The following is a 21,566-nucleotide window of genomic DNA, read 5'->3' on the forward strand; positions in this document are numbered from 1 at the left end:
CTCCTGAGTGGCCTCTTATAAGTGCTTTTTGCTGTTCATAGGCTTACCTGTTTAACAACTGAATACTTAAAAATACATAAAAATATACATACATTTGTAATACTCATTTATCTGTTTTATCTGACTAACTGTTGCTGCTGAAGTTCTGCTGTAATGTGCTGTGTCTGTATTCATGCAGTTAACACATAATTAAAATAAAGGGTGACTCCACTGATCTCAGTAAACAGAAGTGCCATCAACCCACTTCCTTTGTTGTATGGTAAAGCAGCTAACGTAAAAGCAAAAATGATAACATCAGCTGCAAACGAATCTAGAATTCAAAGGTGAGTTGTTTCTAGAACCTAACTAGAGTAGTGCCTTCCTTTGTATAAAGTACCGTGCGTACTGTCATACTTTGTAGTAAACGGTTTACATCATGGCGTAATAATATAAACTTCAGCACCATACTTAAATGACACTTATTAGGGCTTCTGTAGTTTTAAGCATAGTGCAATGCATTTTAATCAAGTGGTCTGTTTGAATTTGGTAAAAGTTACATTATTTTAGTATGTTTATTTGTGCTATTGTTCAACTTCAATATTTTGTTATTTACCTTAGACAAATGGACTGATGAGTCAAACAAAGGTACTAACCTTTTATTTAAATGCAATAAAAGACAGTACATCTACACGTGGTCAAGATTATATTCACCAAGCATCAAGCACCCAAATCACAAGACACTGACAAACAGAATGCTAGTAACTGTTTTCCATACAAATCACTGCCACTTCAGTTTTTATGTGTGGGCCATAGTGACACCTTCTTTTTTTTGCTTGTTTGGGGGAATTTCTTCCTTTTTTATGTTTGTATGACCCTGGTATTGACATATATACATCCAGGGCGTGTGCAATTTAATATTTCCATTTTTGATATTTCAGATTATTGTGCTTTGCCCCTTGACATCTTGTCAGTTGAGATTTTATAGTGGATCCTCCTCAACTGTCTGCTTATGTATGTGATTTTTATACTTCTGACCGTCTGAAATGAATAAGGCAATATAGTCATCACTCTTAAATATTCTCAAACAGTACCCTTTTATTTGTCTGCTTGTTACAAGAAGTAATTTCCTAAAAGGCCATCCTGATAAGAACCCGTAGAATTTCACTGCTTATTGTTTAGAATCCCATTTGCCCTTCATCACTTTCATGTATGTCGCTTGGCAACCAAAATAAAACATGACTCAGTATGACTTGTGCACAGCTGATACAAATCTTCAAAGCTTGTCTGCTTAGGATGTTGCATACCAAGAGGTCACCACTGAACTTCAGTCTTTAGTAATTTGCTTTTTGTTAAATTATAATTGGAGCACTGAATTCTACATTCTGTGGAGTAAGCTGAACAACATGTACAATCTGCGGCATTTTGCGCAATAGCGAGGCAATTGAGATAAACAGATTTATTGTCTTGCACAAGGGCTCCAATTCCTAATGACTTTTAGTAGATTTGCTGTTGAGGCATCATAAGTCATACCTTCAGGCTGGAGAATAAACAAGTTCATTTTACTTGTTTCAACCCCTAGTTTAGATAGTATGCAGTTGCGCAATTTAGATATTAAAAGAACAAAAGGGGTAACGTATTATATCAACTAATACCATATATATAAATTGTTTTATTATAACTATGGCAAAGAAATTCTCCAAACATGCTAAAATGTTTATAAGTTTCCATTCACTCTTTGTAACTGTTTCATCGTAGCCTTGTTAAACAACCTTTCTTGTCATATGGAACAACACCTGATCCACATTTTAAGAACCTTTGCCTATACAGAGATAAATACCTGACTCAGTCCCAAATGACTTATATTCCATTACTACCCAAGGTTCTACAGGATAAAGCTGGGAAGGGGTGGAGGTGAGCAGTAGATGCTGGCTTGACCATTCAGGGGGCAGGGCCTGATGCACATTCCACTACAGTATAGACACCTTAGCACTTGTGGATTATAGTGCTGGTTTATGAACTATACACAATGGCAGGGCATGGAGAGTAAACCTACCAAAAAGAGCATTATTCTTTAAATAAATAAAATGAATAAATAAAATAAATAAACTCATAGATGGTATATGAAAGCATATACCGTAAATGGGGCCTAGTATAGCAGACTTTACATTGTGCCTTACATCCAACAAGGGTAAGAGCTTGAAGCAGAAGACAGAAATCTCTTGACTCCCTATTGAATGCTGCCAGCACTTCTTGACTCCCACCTCCCTTATCCACTGATCTCAGATATCATGACAGGGGAGGAGAGAATGAAAGGGTTAATGAGCAAGGGGGATCAATGGTCTTGGAGAAATTAGGGTAAAAAAGTGCACTAAAACAACTCCTGATTGTGCTGAATTGGATTTTACTATACTGGGCTTTTAAGTAAGAACCACATTTACTCATGATTCTAGATTTATACGGAACAGATTTGTCAAACTGTTAAATCAAGACCTTGCACTCTGACATCCTGTCTCCGGGCTAAAATGGATCCACTGAAAAGGTATATAAATGCAGTAGTGGGGCTGGCAGAAGGATAACAGATAAACAACTGGGCACAAATAAGCCAAGTGGAAAACTGATTAGGCATTATCTTGCATTTACTGTTGTGAAATTTCTTCAGCATATTAGTTGTTTCTCAGTAATAAAACTGTTTTATATTTTGATGAAAATAAATATGCTTCTTTTAGACCACGCTTTCCTATAATTTCAGAGCTGCCATGGCATTCTGTCAGTTTATGTATCTAGACCAAGGAAGCTATCCTCAGGCAAGTGGTAAAGAAATTACAATATGCAATGAATGACCGTCTAGAGTTTGCCAAAACGTTGGAATATTTATGTGGGAAAAGTTTTGAAATAGGCCCCTATGACTGTAAAAGTTAACTATCCTAGCATCACATTAGGGAGACTTGGGTGTTTCTGATCTTTTTAAGTATTTATTAACTAGGTAATTAACTGCTCCCCCCCATATCCTTTTCACTTATGACATGTAGTTAGTATATGTAAGTTCAGTAGATGCGCGGTGTATGTTTTGAAATCAAAGGTGAGTTGAAAGCTTCAAACTAAATGCTAAAAAGTGCAGTATCAGCACTTTTGATAAACAACTCCTCCTCCTCCAATCATACTGTTTAGAAAACATGCCACTACAAAATGAAAATGTGGTTAGAGTCCTGGGTACTGGGGTTGATAGCTCTCTCTCTTTTAACCACCATTTAACATCAGTTGCCAGGAACTCCTTTTATTTAGCCCAGTTAATTGCCAAGGAATATCATCAAGGTCTAAAGAGGTAATCACTCCCTTGTAATCAGAATTGGTCAGGTCAGCTACTAAGTACAACGTCCCCTTTGGGATGTATCTCACTAAACTCATTTATCCAGAGCTGTGCATCGTTTGGCGACAACACCAGAGACTTTGAAAGCTTTTGCTAACATATGAAGCCAGCCTTGGCAAGAGAAATGAAACTAATAAGTATCATTCTGCACTTGCATTGCATGCTTTCATTCTACTGTGAAAAATTTCTCTGCTATTCATTGTTTTTCTGTACTTCATTAAAGTTTAAACTTGCATTTTCAAACTGCAGTAAAGGCTGCTGTTATCCATTTAAATGCATTCTGTCTGTTTGTGGTTCCTTAAGTACTTGCACTCCAAACCAGTCATTTTACCTTAACAGAGTCAAAGTCTGCACATTTGTAGCAGGAGAGGAATGATTTTACCTATATGAGCTGGGAATTGCTGGTGGAAGGCTTATTGTGTGCTTACCTGATTGGCCTTAGGACATAGTTAGTGTAAGACTTGCATTTTTCTGATCATATATAAGCCTTGTATTTGTGTGAAGCTGTGCTTTGTGCAGAGCAGGTTAGCAGTGCCTTGTATATATGCAGTCACTAGCAGTTGAAACTCCTCTATAAAAATACCTCAGAGCTTTGCCTCAGTTCTACTCTACTCAGGGACATCTAATTTGTGAGGTGAGCAGCATTTACATTTACACCTTTAATTAGGACTATTTAGGTCTACATTATTACATTATTAGGACCCATCATAGAGTACAACTCCCCATTTGGGATGTACCTTACAAGACACCTGCAACAGCTGGAAAAACCACAGAAGTACCTCAGCAAGAGGATCACTGGCCTCAAACAGATGCCCTATGCAGTTCGACTGAAAATATTACAGCTGTATTCGGTTGCATACTGCCTTCTCAGAGGTGATCTCTGCCTGACATACAAGGCCATGTCCAACCCAGAATTGATGGACATGCTCCACCTAAAGAAAACCTTATCCCCCCAAGCCACACACTCTAGGGATCTAAACCTCACTACAACAATAAATAGGACGTGCTGGAGGGACAGATTCCTGTCCCAGAGACTTCCCATGCTTTGGAACAGGATCCTAATCTACATTAGGCAGAGCTCCTCGCTAACACTCTTCAAAAGAAATCTTGATGAGTGGATGGGAAACAGAAAGTTTACCTTGGGGATCACTTCAGTGGCTCTGCTGGACAGAGGCACAGGGAACTAATCTAAGGGGGCGGCGAAAGCCAACACATTCTGGCTAGGCTTATAAATGCCTTCGGGCAGATAGCCTAGTATCTACCTATGAACCTATTACCTTATTATAGCACCCAGGACTATCACTGCCCCAAGACCATCTGATTTGTGGGCTGGGCAATATCTCTGGTTATGTTAGGTTAGCTGCAGATTACATCAAGTGAGCACCCATCCCTCATTTGGTTACAAATACCCTACATTCCTATCCCCACAAAGTACACATTAGGACCTGCAAACATGGAGAGGCACTTTCCTGCTATCTCTGCATCTAGCTTGGTGGGCATGGGCATCCTGAGATAATGTAGCAGTTAGCTTATGTACACTGACAACCACTTAATTATTTAACAGACAAGTACGGTTTGTAAGACATGTAGTTACATATTGACACTGGAGGCTAGACTCTCACATACAGACACAAAAGCAGCAAACAGGTTGTCAGTGACTCACACACACCACTCACCCACTCACAAAGGACCACACACATAGACCCACATATGCGGAAGTGCTCACATGTAACTTACTCAGACTTATAAGGCTTCTCAGGCACAGTCCTCAGAAACTCCATGTGCACTCACAAACAAGACACATCTCATTGTGTCTCAACTACCAAGCCCATTAGAAGAAGCACCCCACAACCCAATATTTTGGTCATAGGAGACTACATTGTGAGACACACTGATGTCCCTCTTACCAGGTTGGATAAGGAGAAGGTTACTGTTGGCTGCCTGTCGGGGGATAGGATCTGCTAGATCATGCAAGCAGTCAGGTCACTTACCCCTAAGTACCAGTATGACTCAGCCATAGTCCATGTGGGTGTGAATGATCTGAGATGTACCTCCTTGGACTATATGAAGAGTGACATGACTGAGCTCCCAGAGTATTTGTCACAGGCAGATATGAGCCTAGCATTGATCAGCATTCTACCATCTCCAAGGATGATGCCACAATATCAACATAAAATGATCAATTTTTAACAATTGGCTTAGCTACTGGTGTCATTCTAAAGGAGTTCAATATTTGTCAGCCCTGGAGGACAGGGTTGACAGGTCACGCTGCTTTGCCAGGGATGGTCTTCATCTGTCACCACAAGACTTTCAGATATTGACCAAAATATTATCCACCCCATAGTGCCTTTTTTAGGCATTGCCAGACAAACATTCCAACATATCAAAAGTTACTCAGGACAAGCTAAAGCTGCTACTGCTCAATGATGGAAGCCTCAACAAGAAAATGCACTCCTGGAAGTTCTCCTCAACCTGAAGAATGATGATGTCTGAATAGTTTCTGAAATGTGGTTCAAATCCATGGAAAGCAATCTGCCAGTACATGGCTATAATATCTTTTAGATGTTCCGACTACCCACTAAACATGAAAGAACAAAGAGTGGAGGTGTATCTATCTATATAAAGGATAAACATACTTCAAGGCTGGTCAAACAATATGATATGCTTATGTTACTCCATGTCCAAATAAACATGGGAAAAATCCATTACAATATTCTTGCTAGCTACAAGTTCCCCTCCGTGAACCAGGGATCCACACATCATACCTGAAGTTACCTGAATTACTCACGAGCCAGGCCAATACCATACTCACTGGTGATTTTAACTATCCCTCCATTAATTGGGAGGCATACATGACTGCAAACATGCATGCCCAAAGGTTTTTAGACTTTGTAAACACAAATGCCCTGGAGCAGCTAGTCTGTACAACAGCTAGGGGAACAAATAGTATTCAGAAATATGGGAGAGCTCTGCCCCCCCCCCCCCCACAAAGTGTGATGTCCTCACTGGTAAGATCAGATCATGAAACAGTCACCCTTGAAATAAAGATAAACTAGACCTCGCACCTAACCCCAAAAATTCTAAGAAGTTTTCATAGTTAAACTACCTCGTATTAAGTGATGGCATAACTAGTTTCCAAGCTCCCTTAAATCCAGAAAACACTAAAACCTATGCAGGGGCATAAATGAAAGCCCTGCAAGACCATATAAACAACTGCATAGAAACATCAGAATCAGACCAAAATAAACCCACGTCAAACTGCAAAAACAAGCCATGCTGGTGGACCCCTGGTATTAATAGGTTGCACAAAAACAGAAAGAAAATTCTGTTGAGAAGTAAGACAAAACACACACAACAGAGCATAAAGTCCCTTATTAATCTAAAACAAGTAAATCAGAGAACTAATCAAGCCTCTGAAAGCAGATTTTGAGGTAAAAATAGCCTCCAAAGCTAAGGTCAACCATAAGGCATTTTTCAGCTGTGTCTGCATTCTTAAGGGTAACACCCAACAATGTGTGGAATTAGATGTAGACTGCATCACCTATACTCAGCCAGAAGATATAGCAAATCTGATGGCCAATAAATTCAGCTCAAATTTTACCACCCCATTACCCCCAGTTCTCCCCAAGAAATACCTTCTACCACTTCCCTGCTAATTATCACTAAAGAACAGGTTTCCACCATGCTCTCTAAAGCTAAAAAATGTGGCTTCAGTGGGGCCCAATAATATACCAGGTTGCCTCTTAAATAGCTTAAATCAGGACCTATCAGATCAATTAGGATCTCTGTTTAATCACAGCTTCTGATCCTGCTTTGTCCCAATAGAGTGGAGGACAGCAAAAGTCATCCCTCTGCATAAATGTGGACCATCAACTGACCTGAGAAGTTACTGACTCATAAGCTTGACTAGTCTTATATGTAAGGCCATGGAAAGAATAATTATGGACCTGATAAATAATGACATAAGAAACCTCCAAACACTGCACCCTACCCAGTTTGGTTTTGTCAAGGGCAGGTAATGCCTACTAAATCTAGTGGACTTTATTAAGAAAGTCACTAAGGCTATGGATGAAGGTAAAATAGTGCATATTGCCTATTTCAGCCTGGCCAAGGTATCTGACACAATTCCTTGCTCAGGTATTGTAAATAAACTCACAAAACTGGGCATAAATCCCTATGTCACCAGATGGATAGCCAGTTGGCTCATGGACAGGATGCATACAGTAAAAGTGGGTGAATCCAGAGCCAGCAAGAATATAGTCACTAGTGGTGTGCCACAGGGCTCAGTTCTGGAACCACTCCTGTTTGAAATATACTTGTCTTAAGAAAAGGCTAAAGAGGAAGGCCTCTGGATGACAAAGTTTGCCAGTGACTGCAAGCTGGAGGAAATCACTGAATCCCTCAACGATGCAGCTGTCCTTCTGGTAGGTCTAAATGAGACAAGTGATTGGTTCCAAAGCCATTGTCTAAAACTAAAAGTGAAAAATACATTATCATACATTTTTGGAAGTCAATTATTCCTGCAAACTGGAACATTAATAGGACACTCCTAAGAGTAGACTCAAAGGTGAGAGATCTACACAAATAGACAGCCTGACCTTTGACTGTCATGTGTCCACATTGGTGAGGAAGCCTTCTGCTTGGCACAGCTTATAAGTAAAGGTATGACATCCAGATCTAAGGAAGTTGTAGTGGTACTGTACTCAGACCTCATTGGACAAATAATCTAGTACAGTGCTCTATTTTGTCATGTACTTGACTAGGCACTTACAAGAGCTGGAGCATACTCAGAGGTTCCTCACAAACAAAATACAGAGTGTAAACAATATGTCCTATGCAGACTGACTAAAAGCCCTACCCTTTACTATGTCTCCTACTGGCTATTAAGGGGTGCCCTATGCATAACCTACAAGGCACTCACAAATCCAACTCTGTTGGAACTGCTGCACATCTACAAGACAAACAGCATGAGTGTCATCAGATCTAGAGATTTAACTTTAGTCAGCAACTCAAACAAAGCATGCTGGATAGACAGATACGTGTCTCAGTGATTACCCCTTCTTTGGAAAAGGCTTCCAATTCACATTAAACAGAGCTATTCCAGCATGCAGGGAACATTTTACAGAAGTATTTTCATGGTAAGAAAGTTTAAAAGGAGATCTTGATAACTTGAGGGATTTGGGGTATTTATGTTTTGTATGACATGTAAATGTCCCTCTACAAAGCAGGGAACAATTACAAAGAGACTTTTACCATATCTTGCAACAATATTTTATTGTGTATTTTGAGTAAATATCTCTGGAGAGGTAACCACTTTTGCTTAACATAATTTAGTTTTATTTCATTACTGGTGTTTTTTTTTCAAGAGAAGTGACATGTCAGCCCTACTTATTTTGGAGAACAACTAATATAATGACTAACATATTTGAGTTACCGCATATATTAAGACGGTACATAGATAGAACTAGTCTAATGGGGGCTTTTTATTTTTATTCAGTATGTTTGGGAGACAATTTTCATTAGGTTACTGCAATGTTTCATTTTTATATGCTGGAAGTTCACATTCGAACACACTGTGAATGTTTTTTTTAAAATGTGAATTCATGAGTTGTCTTTGTTAATACACTCAAGTCAATGACTACATGAGTCATGCTCACCTTTGCCCTGACAGGCCAGAAACAATGGATTATTTACATGAGTTATGTTCACATTTCAATAAATTCTTGCTGAAGGACAGGAAACAGTTATTTCTGTCACATTTAAATGCGGGTCATGTAACAATTGCATTAAGGGACATGTACAATGCACAATATTTTTATGTGCTTACTAAGGTCACCAAATACTTTTCCACATATGAAAATGCTCACTATTATGATGATGATGATGATGATGATTATTACTATTATTATTATTATTATGTTTTGGTATGCATGGAATCTGCAGAAAGACTTAAAAAGAAAAGAAGCATTTAATTGGTCCACTGTTCACAGTAACAAGTTTTGTAAGCATTTGTGATTTGGGTATATAATTGTTTTCAATTTAAAAATTAAACCTGCATGCAAAGTTTTGTCTTTTCCTGGTGGCATGTTCAAATGTGGGAGATGCAAGGTACACAGGCATGCTCAGTGAGTAACGAAGTTGTAATAAGCAATATAAATAAAATATTGTATATTTTGATGCATACTGAATGTCTTGTTTATAGGTTATGGCTATGTGACTAGACCGATGAGGGAATGGTCACTTCAAAGTTGAAAAGTGAGGTCTAGGAACATCTGAGCATGTAATTTATCATAAGCAGTTAATCTTTGCTCCCTAAATACACTCAATACCTTGCTCTGACAAAAAAGTCCTATTTTGTGGGTTTGAGCCCACTAGGGTAAATAATGCTGATTATTATAATTTCCATGTTGGGGAGATAAGGAATCTGGAAAAATCCTCCATCCAGTCTTCAGCAACATTAAAACAATGTCATCGTGAATCTCCCTTCTGCAGCGAGACAAACCTTTGTGGCTTTGGTCTTGCCTTCAAGCCATTCAAGTCTAGCTGAGACAGCCAAAAATTTCTGCCTTGTAGGACTGACATCTCTACTGAAGATGGGATGCATTTATTGAACTTAAACATTATGTTGCCTGCCTTCACACACATACAGTATGCAGCACTATCTCAGTCTAAAAACTACAAAATCAGAAACAACAACAAAACCTGTGATGTTGGAAAATAATGTAGCACTTGCAATAACCAGTTAGCTAAAACTGAAGCCCAGGGGAAAATGTAATTGTTCTTAACAACAAAATACTAACCTAAGAAATCAACTCAAAGATCAAGACAGTGTGCCCTCTGAAAGGACCCTATGGATTTTTTGATTGCAAGAAAGGGCAGATAGCTGGGACGTGATAGCCAGATGAAAATTTTCCCAAATGCAAGAGCTAATTTTGCCCTCCAATGTAATCCAGCCACCCAAAGTGCACATTTTAGAGCAGTAGTCTTGGTACATGTAATGCATCTCAATGACTGCCTAGCCAGCAGGATTAATAATGGGCAATGAAAGCACATAGAAGGCCTCTATTAAAGGAAGGATCTTGGGCTGCTAGTTAAACTTCAAAAGGGCTCAAGATTCCACCTTCAGTATCTACTGAAACTAATTGTCCTACCAAGGACTGACTGCTATGGCTGTGGATTTTAGGGGCTGAACTCACAGCATCTCAGCAGCAGTGACTAGGCCATGAGACGAGACATACCTGCTAAGCAGCACACAGTGTAACCAGAACCAGGCATGTACATCTACACACACTGGCTTTGTAAGCTACCTCCATCAGCTGCTATGACAACAGGGGAGTCATCCCCTAATGATGGTCTGTATGAAGTCTTCCTATCAACAGCTCTCACATGCCATGGCAACACATTGGGAGGATGGCATAATTGTTAAGGTGTTTACCTTGCAAACACAAGGTACAGGGTTTGATTCTCCCATAGGGTAATTGACTATGCTTAAAATTGCCCAAATGGGCAGTTAGTCTAGCATTAGTTTATGAACATATGAATCAAATGGGCACAGAAAGGCTGAGGGGGTAGCAGGCAGTGCAGTAACCTGCAGAGTCCAAGCATAACAGTCAAGAGACACTTACTCCAATCCTCCCTACATGACCTTAATCAGCTTTGTACCATCTGGGTCACAGTTGGGGCTTTACCTCACTGTACCACAGAGCCGCTCTTTTTTAAATGCATTTATAATAATTTATTTCTTCAGTGTAGCATGAAATAGAGATGACCGATGCCCTTCTTATTATTTTGCTCGCTATGGAACCCATTGCTTACAAGCATGGGAATCTGTTGGCACCTCTTTAAATGCATAAATGAGAGAATTAGTTTGCTAAAATTAGTCTATATACAGATGATGTTATGCTCATAATACTGAGGTCTTCACTGAGAGTAGTAGGAGTGCCTATGGAGGCCTTTTACTCCTTTGGGAGATTCACCATTTAAAAGTAAATATTAATAAACTTCAGATGGTGCCTGTGGGCTGCAAAATGATTTATCCACAAAAGAGACCATGAAGAATATTCAGTACTTGACGGTTGAAATAGATCTAACTGACAGAGTACAGGATGACTTTAGGGTTACAAGTGTGTTGCTGTCGTAGCTTGGCTAATAAATGTTATCCAATGAGCCAGCATCTATGCATACTCAGACTAGTGCATGTGTCAGGCTTACTGTACTGACTGGTATCAACCATCTCCCCCTTTTCCAAAAGGTAACTATTAATTAATGGCATCTAAGCATGTTAAGATTGCTCTTGTTTCTCTTGAAACCCAAAGTTTGCATGTAGATGATCGTGAAGAGAAAACTGGGGGTCCAAATCCATTTTCTGGACCTAGACTTAGTCCTCTTGGCAGCTAACTTGCATGATTTCACTTTTCTGATCTCCCTCCACTGTCTGTCATCCTGAAAGAGTTAAAAATAGAGGTGGAAGTGATTCAGCTGTAGGTGGACACAGCATATGATAGAAATCTTGTCAGATTGTTTCTGACATGGCTAATTTCATCAGAAAGATGAATACAACACCTACTTCTAGGTCACCCTCATTACAGAAAACTAGATTTTGAGTGCTGTTACATAAATCTATTTTGACAAAAGTCAATAAAAAGGTGTTTTTTATCATTTGGTAAAAGACTAAGAGATTATTTTGAAGTGGGGGAAAGTAGACATAGCAATCAGGTTAAGAAACATTTAGATGTGGATTATAGATTACAAGTGATGGGAAAGTAATGACATTTTAGGAGGTCAGCCCTGTTTTTGGATTAGTACATGTTGACCGGCACAGCGTTAATAGTTAGTGTGGTAGCTATCACCTAAAACTTGTACAATTATCAGGTGCTGGAGATTTATCTGCGTACTTTTTGGACCTTATGATGAACATTTGGATCCATGTAATGCATTGTGATAATCCAAAGAAATAAGAACAGCACATAGGAAAACCAGGCAGGATACAAAATACAAAACAGCAGTAAAAAAATCCCAAACCTGGAAGCATTGAGGAAAAATGCATTTATTCCAAACAGGAAAAGAATCACAAAGCTTTCGGGATCAATCTTGGTGAAGGGTTGATCCCGAAAGCTTTTCGATTCTTTTCCTGTTTGGAATAAATGTCGCATTTTACCTCAACATTTCCAGGTTTTGGATTTTTTACTACTGTTATGCATTGTGATAATGTCATGTGTTGTTTGGTATCATGAATAATACAAGTCTGATGATTGTTTTGTCTATGATCCCCACTTTTTTGGAGTAGGGATTTCAGTTTTATTTGAGTATAAAACCATAACTTCTTACTGGATTAACCAATAATGTCCACCACATCCGTATTGAGGATGTTCACCTGGTGGATTAACCATTTCGCTTTTTATACCCATGCCAAACTAGAGACATGTTTTTAGGCCTATGATGCATACTGGTATACACATCTGAGATGACATGGAATAGACAACACATTTTCACAATCTATCCAGAATTAGCACCATACTGTGAGGGGTATATTTTAGGAGAATGGGTAATTGAGATTAGTGCAGTGAGTCTATGCACTGTCCCTTTGCTCCTTAATACAGGATGTTTCGGTGTATCCATACAACAGCCCACAAATACATCATCATGTGAATCTGGAAATGCACTAACCTTTCTAATGTTACCTCTTGGTAATCTATACTTCACCTAGGTCCATGAGATGAGCATTCAGAACAAAAGATAGGAAATAAGAGTTGGATAGGTGGAGCTGGGAAGGTGGAAGAGGGATAGTACCAGGAGCCAAGCAGAAAGACAGCAAAGGTAGTGAGAATAGTAAAATCAAAAGCTGAAGGGGAGTTACCTTAAGGGTTCAAGAAGAGGTACATAGCAGAGAGAAAGAAAGGATGGCCAGACCGGACCATGGTGAGCAAAGATGGGAAGGAGATCACAGAAGAATAGGAAGCACACAAATATTGAGTGATCATTTTGCTTCATTCTTCACAAATAAGTAAGGAGAGGATACCATTCTTAAACAGATTTGAATAAAGTGGGGAAAACAGTGGACAGGCACTAAGAAATAGAGAGAGAGGAGACTGCCATACAGAGCTAAACTGGCTGCTCATAGGAGGTTTAAAGCATAAGGACCATATAGCCAACCCCCTGGAATTCTCAGAATTCTGGCCACTGTGGTAGCAACCCCCCTGATAGAGAACTTCAAAAGGTCACTGGTTAGTGTAGGCATACTAAAGTACTAGTAAACAGCAAGTGTAGTGTTTTGTGTACTCAATGGGGGAGGGGAGGGCAGAAACAATTCAAAAAGCTAAAAGTTTCTTAGCTTAACATCAATGACAGGGAAGATTATAAAGTAAGTCTTGGAAAAAAAAAGATGGGTAGCATTCTAGAGGAAGAGTAAGTTGCAGTTTTATAACTGTTTACAGCTGAATTTGACAGGAGAATAACACTAAAGGTGGTGCCAGGATTTCCACAAGGCTTTTGACTTGGTCCCACACAAGGGACTGAATGGAAAACTGGGGAAGGGCCAAGGATGAAAAACTGGATAGCTGCATGGCTGAATACTGTGTTGACAAGACAGCATCAAGAATTAGATGAGAGAATGGTGGAGTATGTAAGGGATATGCCCTGGGTCTGGTATTCTTCAGTGTGTTTGTCCCAGACATGTCTGGGGGGAATAGAAGACAGGATCAGTCTCTGCAATTTTGGTAGCTGGGGTTAAGAGCCTAGCAACAGATTTGGAAAGGCTAATATAAGGTAGCAGTCAAAGTTCTATGAGTAAATGGAATGTACTATCCTTAGGCCACTCACATGCAGGTGTGAAGCATCAACTGGGGCAATGGAACTAATGTGGACCACACTTGGAGTGGACCACCAGAAACAGGGTGAGAGGGCATTGACAAAGGCAGACAAAATGCTGGGATGTATCAACAGAAGGCTATGCTTCTGAAGCAAAGTGGTAATAATTCTGCTCTTTAGAACTTTGGTAAGATCATGCCTTGTGTACTATGTGCCATTCTTTAGGCCATATAAGAAAAACACCAGGCTACTGGGAGGGATTCAGAGAGAAAGTACAAGAAAGACCCGTGGTACAGAGGGGAAGAAGTATGACCATAAAAGAGGAAAGGTATAATTTCTGCAGTATGCCCTGCAGAACACATATAAATGTTCTCCCTTGTACACATGTTTTTTAAACCTACAAAACCAAAGCTCACTTCAGATAAGATCCATTTGACTAGTTTCTCACAAAAACAGAAAGAACATTTACTCCTGCATCTGTCCTGCTACCCACTGCACAATCCTTATCATTTTCATATTCAGAAAAACTCAAGCTTCTTGGCTAAATTACCACCTTTTGTCTTTTAATCAATAAATAGATGTAGTAATTTCTTACCTCCTCTGTATTATGCTACTACTCCAAGGCTGTTATCTTCCTATGAGAAAGAAAGCTCTCTTTCTTGGCTAAATCTAGATGTGAAAGTTCTATTTATGTAAAGTATGGGTCACATGCAGACAGCATGGTACTCAGATTAATCTTTACAAGGAATCCATGAAACTTTCCAAATTAGATAAAACCAGCTATTGTCATCCACAGTGAATGTTTTAAACTGTATATTCCCAATGCATTCTTGAGACAGTTTAGTTACCCAAATTGGCAAACAAAGTAATTGTCTCAGACAAACCCTAAGACAAACGACAGACTTCATTCTGTATCTCCCACTTATACCATATACACTAGCAAAAACCTTTTTATGCCATTTTATAGCAAGGGACCAGTAATCTTTCAAGGCCCTCCTCCACCAGCCCTCACAGGTAACCATTTTAAATGTCACCACCTGCTAGATTGATTCCTGAAATGTGGAGACTTCTTCTTCTTTCAGCTTTTCCAGGTTAGGGGTCACCACAATGGATCACCTGTTTGCTCATAACTAACAGTGAAGTTTTACGGTGTCGAGTTGCCAGCCCGGTGCCCAACCTTCCACAGAAGGCATACACGCACGCACTCTGGACACTCTAAGTTGACCCTAGGCATGAAACTTGGAGACTAAATTCTCAAAAGAACAGACTTAAGTATATTAAGTCCAAATTGCCATTTCTCAGCATATTGCTTTTTCTTGAAAGTATGGTGATCTCAGAGTTGGTATATATAAGTCCGGGGAGTGTGGGATGGCTTGCCCCCCCCCCCCCCGCCAAAAGAAGTTTTAAGGAGAAGAGCAGTTTTCAAGATTTAATCCTCTCCTCTGTTTTCAGCTTTTTTTTTTTTCAGGTTTTAGGCACTCAGCATTTCAAGCGCTGACATTTCAATACGGAGAATATGGAGCCCACATCACATACAAATGGATTTTTCAACCATCACAAATCACACATTCTTTTTCTTTCCAAGACTAACAAGTTAAAGTAATCTCTAGCCATAAAAAGCAAGCACTACCTTCAATGTCTTTCCTCTCCACCATGTACTTAACTATCTCTTGTCTTTCTCTAGAAACATTTTCTCAGGTGCCTGGGAAGAAGATTCAAAACTTGGTGACAGCAAAAAAAAATGCTAGCTTTAGACTCACATCCATTCTCTAATCACCACTCCTAAAGGTCATGAGACCTGCCCATCATCTCAGTATAAAATCCAAAGGCATAGCATGACTACACTCTACTGTGCAATGAACTGCATTGCTTCTGTGGGGGTCACAGTACTGCCACCAACATTTGGTTTTCAAAATATAAGGAGACACAAGTTATATTGTTACAACAATCATCGGTTTTACTTTCTCTAACTCTTACAGCCAATTTGCTTCCAAATCTTTTTGTACCTTATCATTCCTCCTCATACTGTACTTATTTCCTAAACTCTCCCTCTCTCACACAACACCACTAACTACGATTCGTCCTCTGTCCATTCATCTTCCTGCTCATTTCCATAACTTCTCCTTTCATATCTCTGTTATCATGTTTTAGGCTACATTCTGCTTATCTGTCTGTAAATTATTACTAAATTCAAAAACACCTCAGTTTGATCTTTTCCCTGTAGCATCATGCTGTAAGTACATTAATTGTTACTGTATGTTATTTCTCTATTTAATAATTAGCTAAATTATGTTAATTTCTCTCTTTTTGTGTTAAAATGTTATGTTCATGTAAGAAATAATTAAAACACACGTAATAAGCTTGTGCACAGATGTTTTTACACTGCAATTACAAATGTACATCATGTGCAACTTTAATGGGTGGCTTTTCTCCCCAGGCCTCCGAAGAAAACAGGTTTTGCCCAATCAGACTTTTCCTGGTCAGCAAAGACAAATAAATAAATAAATAAATAAATACTTTCAGACTGAGCAATAGCATACAAGAAAACTTGGCTGTGTCTCACAGATACACTCTCACACACACACACACACACACACACACACACACACACACACACACACACACACACACACACACACAATGTACAGGGTTCTGAACAAGGCTAAATGTACCAGTAATTTAAATGTATATACGCATATGTTACATCCCTCATTTTCTGTAGTAAAATGAAACTTTTCCCATCTTTTGATGTAAATAGTTATGCATGCATAAACAGATATACAAATACAGATGCAGCTTAGCTGAGTGACTTACCAATGTCACATTGCTCAAAGATCTTTAAATCTTGGTTATATTTTCATATAATTAGACACATTTGTGAAGTACTTTACTGTCACAATAGAAAACAAGAAACATTTTGGCTAGCTTTTTTGGATAACAACATATATGTCACTACTTTTAAAGTTTAACTTTTTTCAGTTTCTGAGTTTTTTGACTATCCAGCTGGCTATCCAAGCCATCTTCCAGCTCTTGAACATTTAAAGAAATTTACAATCTGAAATTCTAATGTCAATGTACTAGGAAATACTTTTTCTTCATACATCAAGGCATTATGAAAATAATCTGTATTCTGCAGTCACTATGTGGTATTGTCATTTGTAATGAATACATCCTTCTCTGTACTGGAAGTTTTCCATCATGTTATGAGCAAGTGACCTTTCTTGCTCACATTGGTTTCATTTGAATCATACTGAATTTCTACTCTGTTCCCTTATTTCTGCAATAACAGTTACTGTTAAAGCTACTTTCTTTTTTTCATGAGGCTCTTTGTAGTCTGTACTGCCCTCTCAGTCTGACTTTTGTAATGTGAATAATTAGGACTAGAGTTAAAATGTTAAAACTCTTATTACTCTAAAAATAGCTTGAACTCCATATCTATTTTCTGTGGGCCAGTATCTGGTATTACCACATCTGGTATTACCCTCACTCCTGTCCATTGCTTGGTTCTCCAGTTTTCTGGAGGGGCTCTAGCTGTGGTTGGGGATTGTGGATTGGAGAGCTACGATTCCCCAACCCAGCCAGAGGCCCTCCGGAAGACCAGAGAACCAAACAATCGACAGGAGTGAGGGAAATTAAATACTTGGGGGAGCCCAGCTACACCACAGGATCCAGAACCAGACTGAAAAACCAGCCATGCTATTAACTTTCACTGTTGTGTGGAACTTACGAACATTGAGATTAGTGTGCTTTCAAAGAGATTAACTTTGTATCCCACTGTAGGTCTGACACTGCACTAGTACGGCTGATTTAAAATCCTGTGTCAGAAAGTTGAATCTGAAGGTTACACCAAACTTTAGCAGCCATTGAGGTCAAATGTGAAATAGACATCAGAAAAGTACTGCAAAAACAGCAGGGAGAAAGTTCTACAACCTTAACAAAGGTGAAATAAAAGCATTGTTAGAGGGAGGCAGAGATAAGTCTCAATGGATTATGAAGGCTGACAAGGGAGGTGGTATTGCTGTTACTGATACCAGAAACTATAACCAGAGGATAGAAGAAATGTTGAGTGACACTAACTATTATGAATCTTTAACTTTAGAAGATATTAAGGCATTATACAACAACTGCTGCGCAGCCTTTACTATACTTTATGATGATGCTTTGTTAACAGATAACATGTTTGACTATCTACAGACACCTTGCACCCACTTGCCTAAATTCTTTGGAATCCCTAAGCCACATAAAAATAGAGAAAACCCTCCTTACAGGTCAGTGGTTGCAAGCAGGGGGATCCCTGACCAAAGCTGTTGCCATCTAGTTGGATTTTTTGTTGCAACCTCTGGCTGAGAAGAACATTTTCGCACATAAAAGACTAATGATTTTTAAGGAAAATAAAAACATTACAATTGATGTTGATAGCATTTTATTGACAATAAATGTTGAATAATTATATGCTGTACTTCCACATAATTATTGTTTTGAAACAGACTCCCCGGATTCCCTAATCTACCATGCAGGACTAGCTTAGTCCTGCACGGAAAGGAGGAGGATGGCAGCACGCAAGCATATTAATGAAGGCATGCTGGCCGAGCTCCTAAGCTTACACGGAGTGTGTATGACTGCAGGGGGGCGTGTTTGTGAGCAGAGCTCTCAGAATATACATGCCCCTGCAATGAAGGACTGCAGAAAGGTAGTAAACAATGAGCGAGACCACCCATAGATGTACGCATACCCCCAGCAACATCCCCCCACATGTATAAGAGCAATAGTGAATAAAGAAAATAAAAAGAAATATTTATTTGTAATGAAATGGACAAAGTTTAACCATAGGTGCACGAGTTTGCCCATCGCTTAGTTACAGTTAATGTAGCTTAAATAGCAAAAAGAGGATAAAAAGCAAGCTATATGCAAATGAAGCAGTACAGCAATACTGTAGTGAGTAGGGCGTTTGCCTCACGAGCAGTTAATCCCAGTTTGAATCCCACTGCAGCACAGTCTATTTTACATGGCAAAGCATGTTATAATCAATAGTTTTGTTGCAAAACTCACTAAATAACATATATGTATGAACTAGAGTACTGTAGGAAATGCACATGTGAAGTAGCAGTGTCATAATGAATAAGGCACTAGTAACCAGGTGTAAGCACAACCAAGCAGTAGTAAGCATATGTAAGCACTACTAAGCATGTTTATGTGCATTTGCACGTGGATAAGCATGGTCTACACAGATTAAGTAATGTGGAAGCTAACTGAGTATATGAAACTGTAACCGGAAGTTAGCAGTGCTTAGCTATGTGCATACTCATGCAAACCCATGTACAACTGCTTTAAGGTTCCTTAATCACTCTGTATCCAACGGTCCATGTTCTGCCCAGCCACAAAATCAACAGCCTCTGCAAGGCTCGAACCCAGGACCATGCACATAATACACAAAGTTATTTACCAGTAAGCCATGCCAAATACACATAAACTGATGTTTTCAGAAACGTAACATCTAGCCCAGTCATGCAACAGTACAGAGAATGTATACCTACATCTAGATGTATGTGTGTGTATAAATATATTAATATCTAAACAGATACAACATATCTATATATGTATATATATATATATATATATATATATGGTTCTACCTGACATAGTCGAAACCACACAACACCGACAACCACATCACCGACACCACATATTCGACAGTCCATAAACACGAAACCACACATAACCGACAACGAAATAATAACCGACGGCACAAACACACAAACCCCATACACTGCACACCACAATAACAAAAAACAAAACACATCCCCATTCCACAAACCACTCACACAACACAAGCACACCAAAATCCTTACAAGCCCACACTAAACCCCTAACTCACTTAACCCACCCCATCGCTCCCTAAACCCTCACTTTACTTAACCCCTATCTCCTAACCCTAACTCCTAAACCCACCCTATACCTAACTCCCCTAACCCACCCTACACTCACTCACCCCTCCTACCTACTCACTTCCTCCACCCCCCACCACAGACCACGTCTCTCCCACCTTGTCAGACCCTCATGTTCCCTTACCGTCATGTCTCACCGCATACTTTTACTACCCGCCGGCATACCGGCGTTGTCATGTCGGCATCCTCGGTCGTCCGTGTCCTTCGGTGTCGTGGTCGGGTCGGTTGTCTGCCACTGTAGAACCATATATATATATATATATATATATATTAAAATATATATCCAATAATATATACAAATATATGAACATATATACCTGCAAATGCCCTCTTCTACACATATATATGTCAACAGCGATATGTCCACATATACACAGCAAGTTACATATATGTACACAGATAAATATCTCTGTAGGTATAGACGGACATAGTTTTAGATATGTAAGCAAATATGCATATCCATATAGGTATATATGGCCAGACATCTGTAGATAGCAATGGTAGATTAAAAGAAACATATATGTCCTCAACTGTTAATGGGGTTGAAAGGCCCCAAACAATAAATGTCTCGTATGAATTGGCATACATCCCCCAGCCAAACACGTCTGCCCTGCAATACACTATCTATTTCATTTTATTGTAAGTGTTTCATTTAAATAGGGATTTAAATTAGTCTTCTTTTATGTTTCACATGTTTATATCACATTCCTCTCTCCCTCACCTACTAGGTGGGCCAACCAGTATAGGCCCGCCCAACCCAGCCTCTCCTCGACCCATATTTACTTTACCCACAGCTCTGCCCCCCCCCCCCCCCCTGCTGCACACATGCAGCCACCATCCCTTCCCTGGTCACCGGCCCATAGCTACCACACCACTACACATTGCCCACCCTCCACTCCTCCTACCCCCGAGACTCATCCTGAATGTTGTCCTGACCCAAGTATCCTAGGTCTGCCACACACTGTAGTCCATGCGCAAAGCCATGCGTACCTTTGCAGCCATGCTTTTAGAGGAAAGTAGAATACCTAATTTTTGGGTTGTCCCACAAGGGACGAATGTTTCCCTGGTAACAATAGACTTTACGTGTAACTTTGTTTACACTAACGGTTTTATTTGTAGGTATCGCAAAGCATACATGGCACACAAGGTTTCCTGGTATGCACACAAAACCTAATAGGAACGCCTAATTCAGGTATACGGGAAACACAAGACCCTGGTATACACACAGCACTATAGGTTTCCCTCCTGATAACTAAATTATTGTCTAATGAAGATGCACTGCTTTAAAGTACCATAATCAGTCAGTATCCAATGACTCATGTTCCGCCCAGCAACAAAATCAACAGCCTCAAACCCAAGACCATGCATACCATACCCAAAGTGATTTACCACTAAGCCAAGCCAGATATACATAACTCTGTACATCTCTCTATATATGTATGTATATATATATATATATATATATATAT

The sequence above is a fragment of the Protopterus annectens genome, chromosome 5.part1 (assembly GCF_019279795.1).
Source record: "Protopterus annectens isolate FY-2018-M chromosome 5.part1, PAN1.0, whole genome shotgun sequence".
NCBI classification, from domain to species: domain Eukaryota; kingdom Metazoa; phylum Chordata; order Ceratodontiformes; family Protopteridae; genus Protopterus; species Protopterus annectens.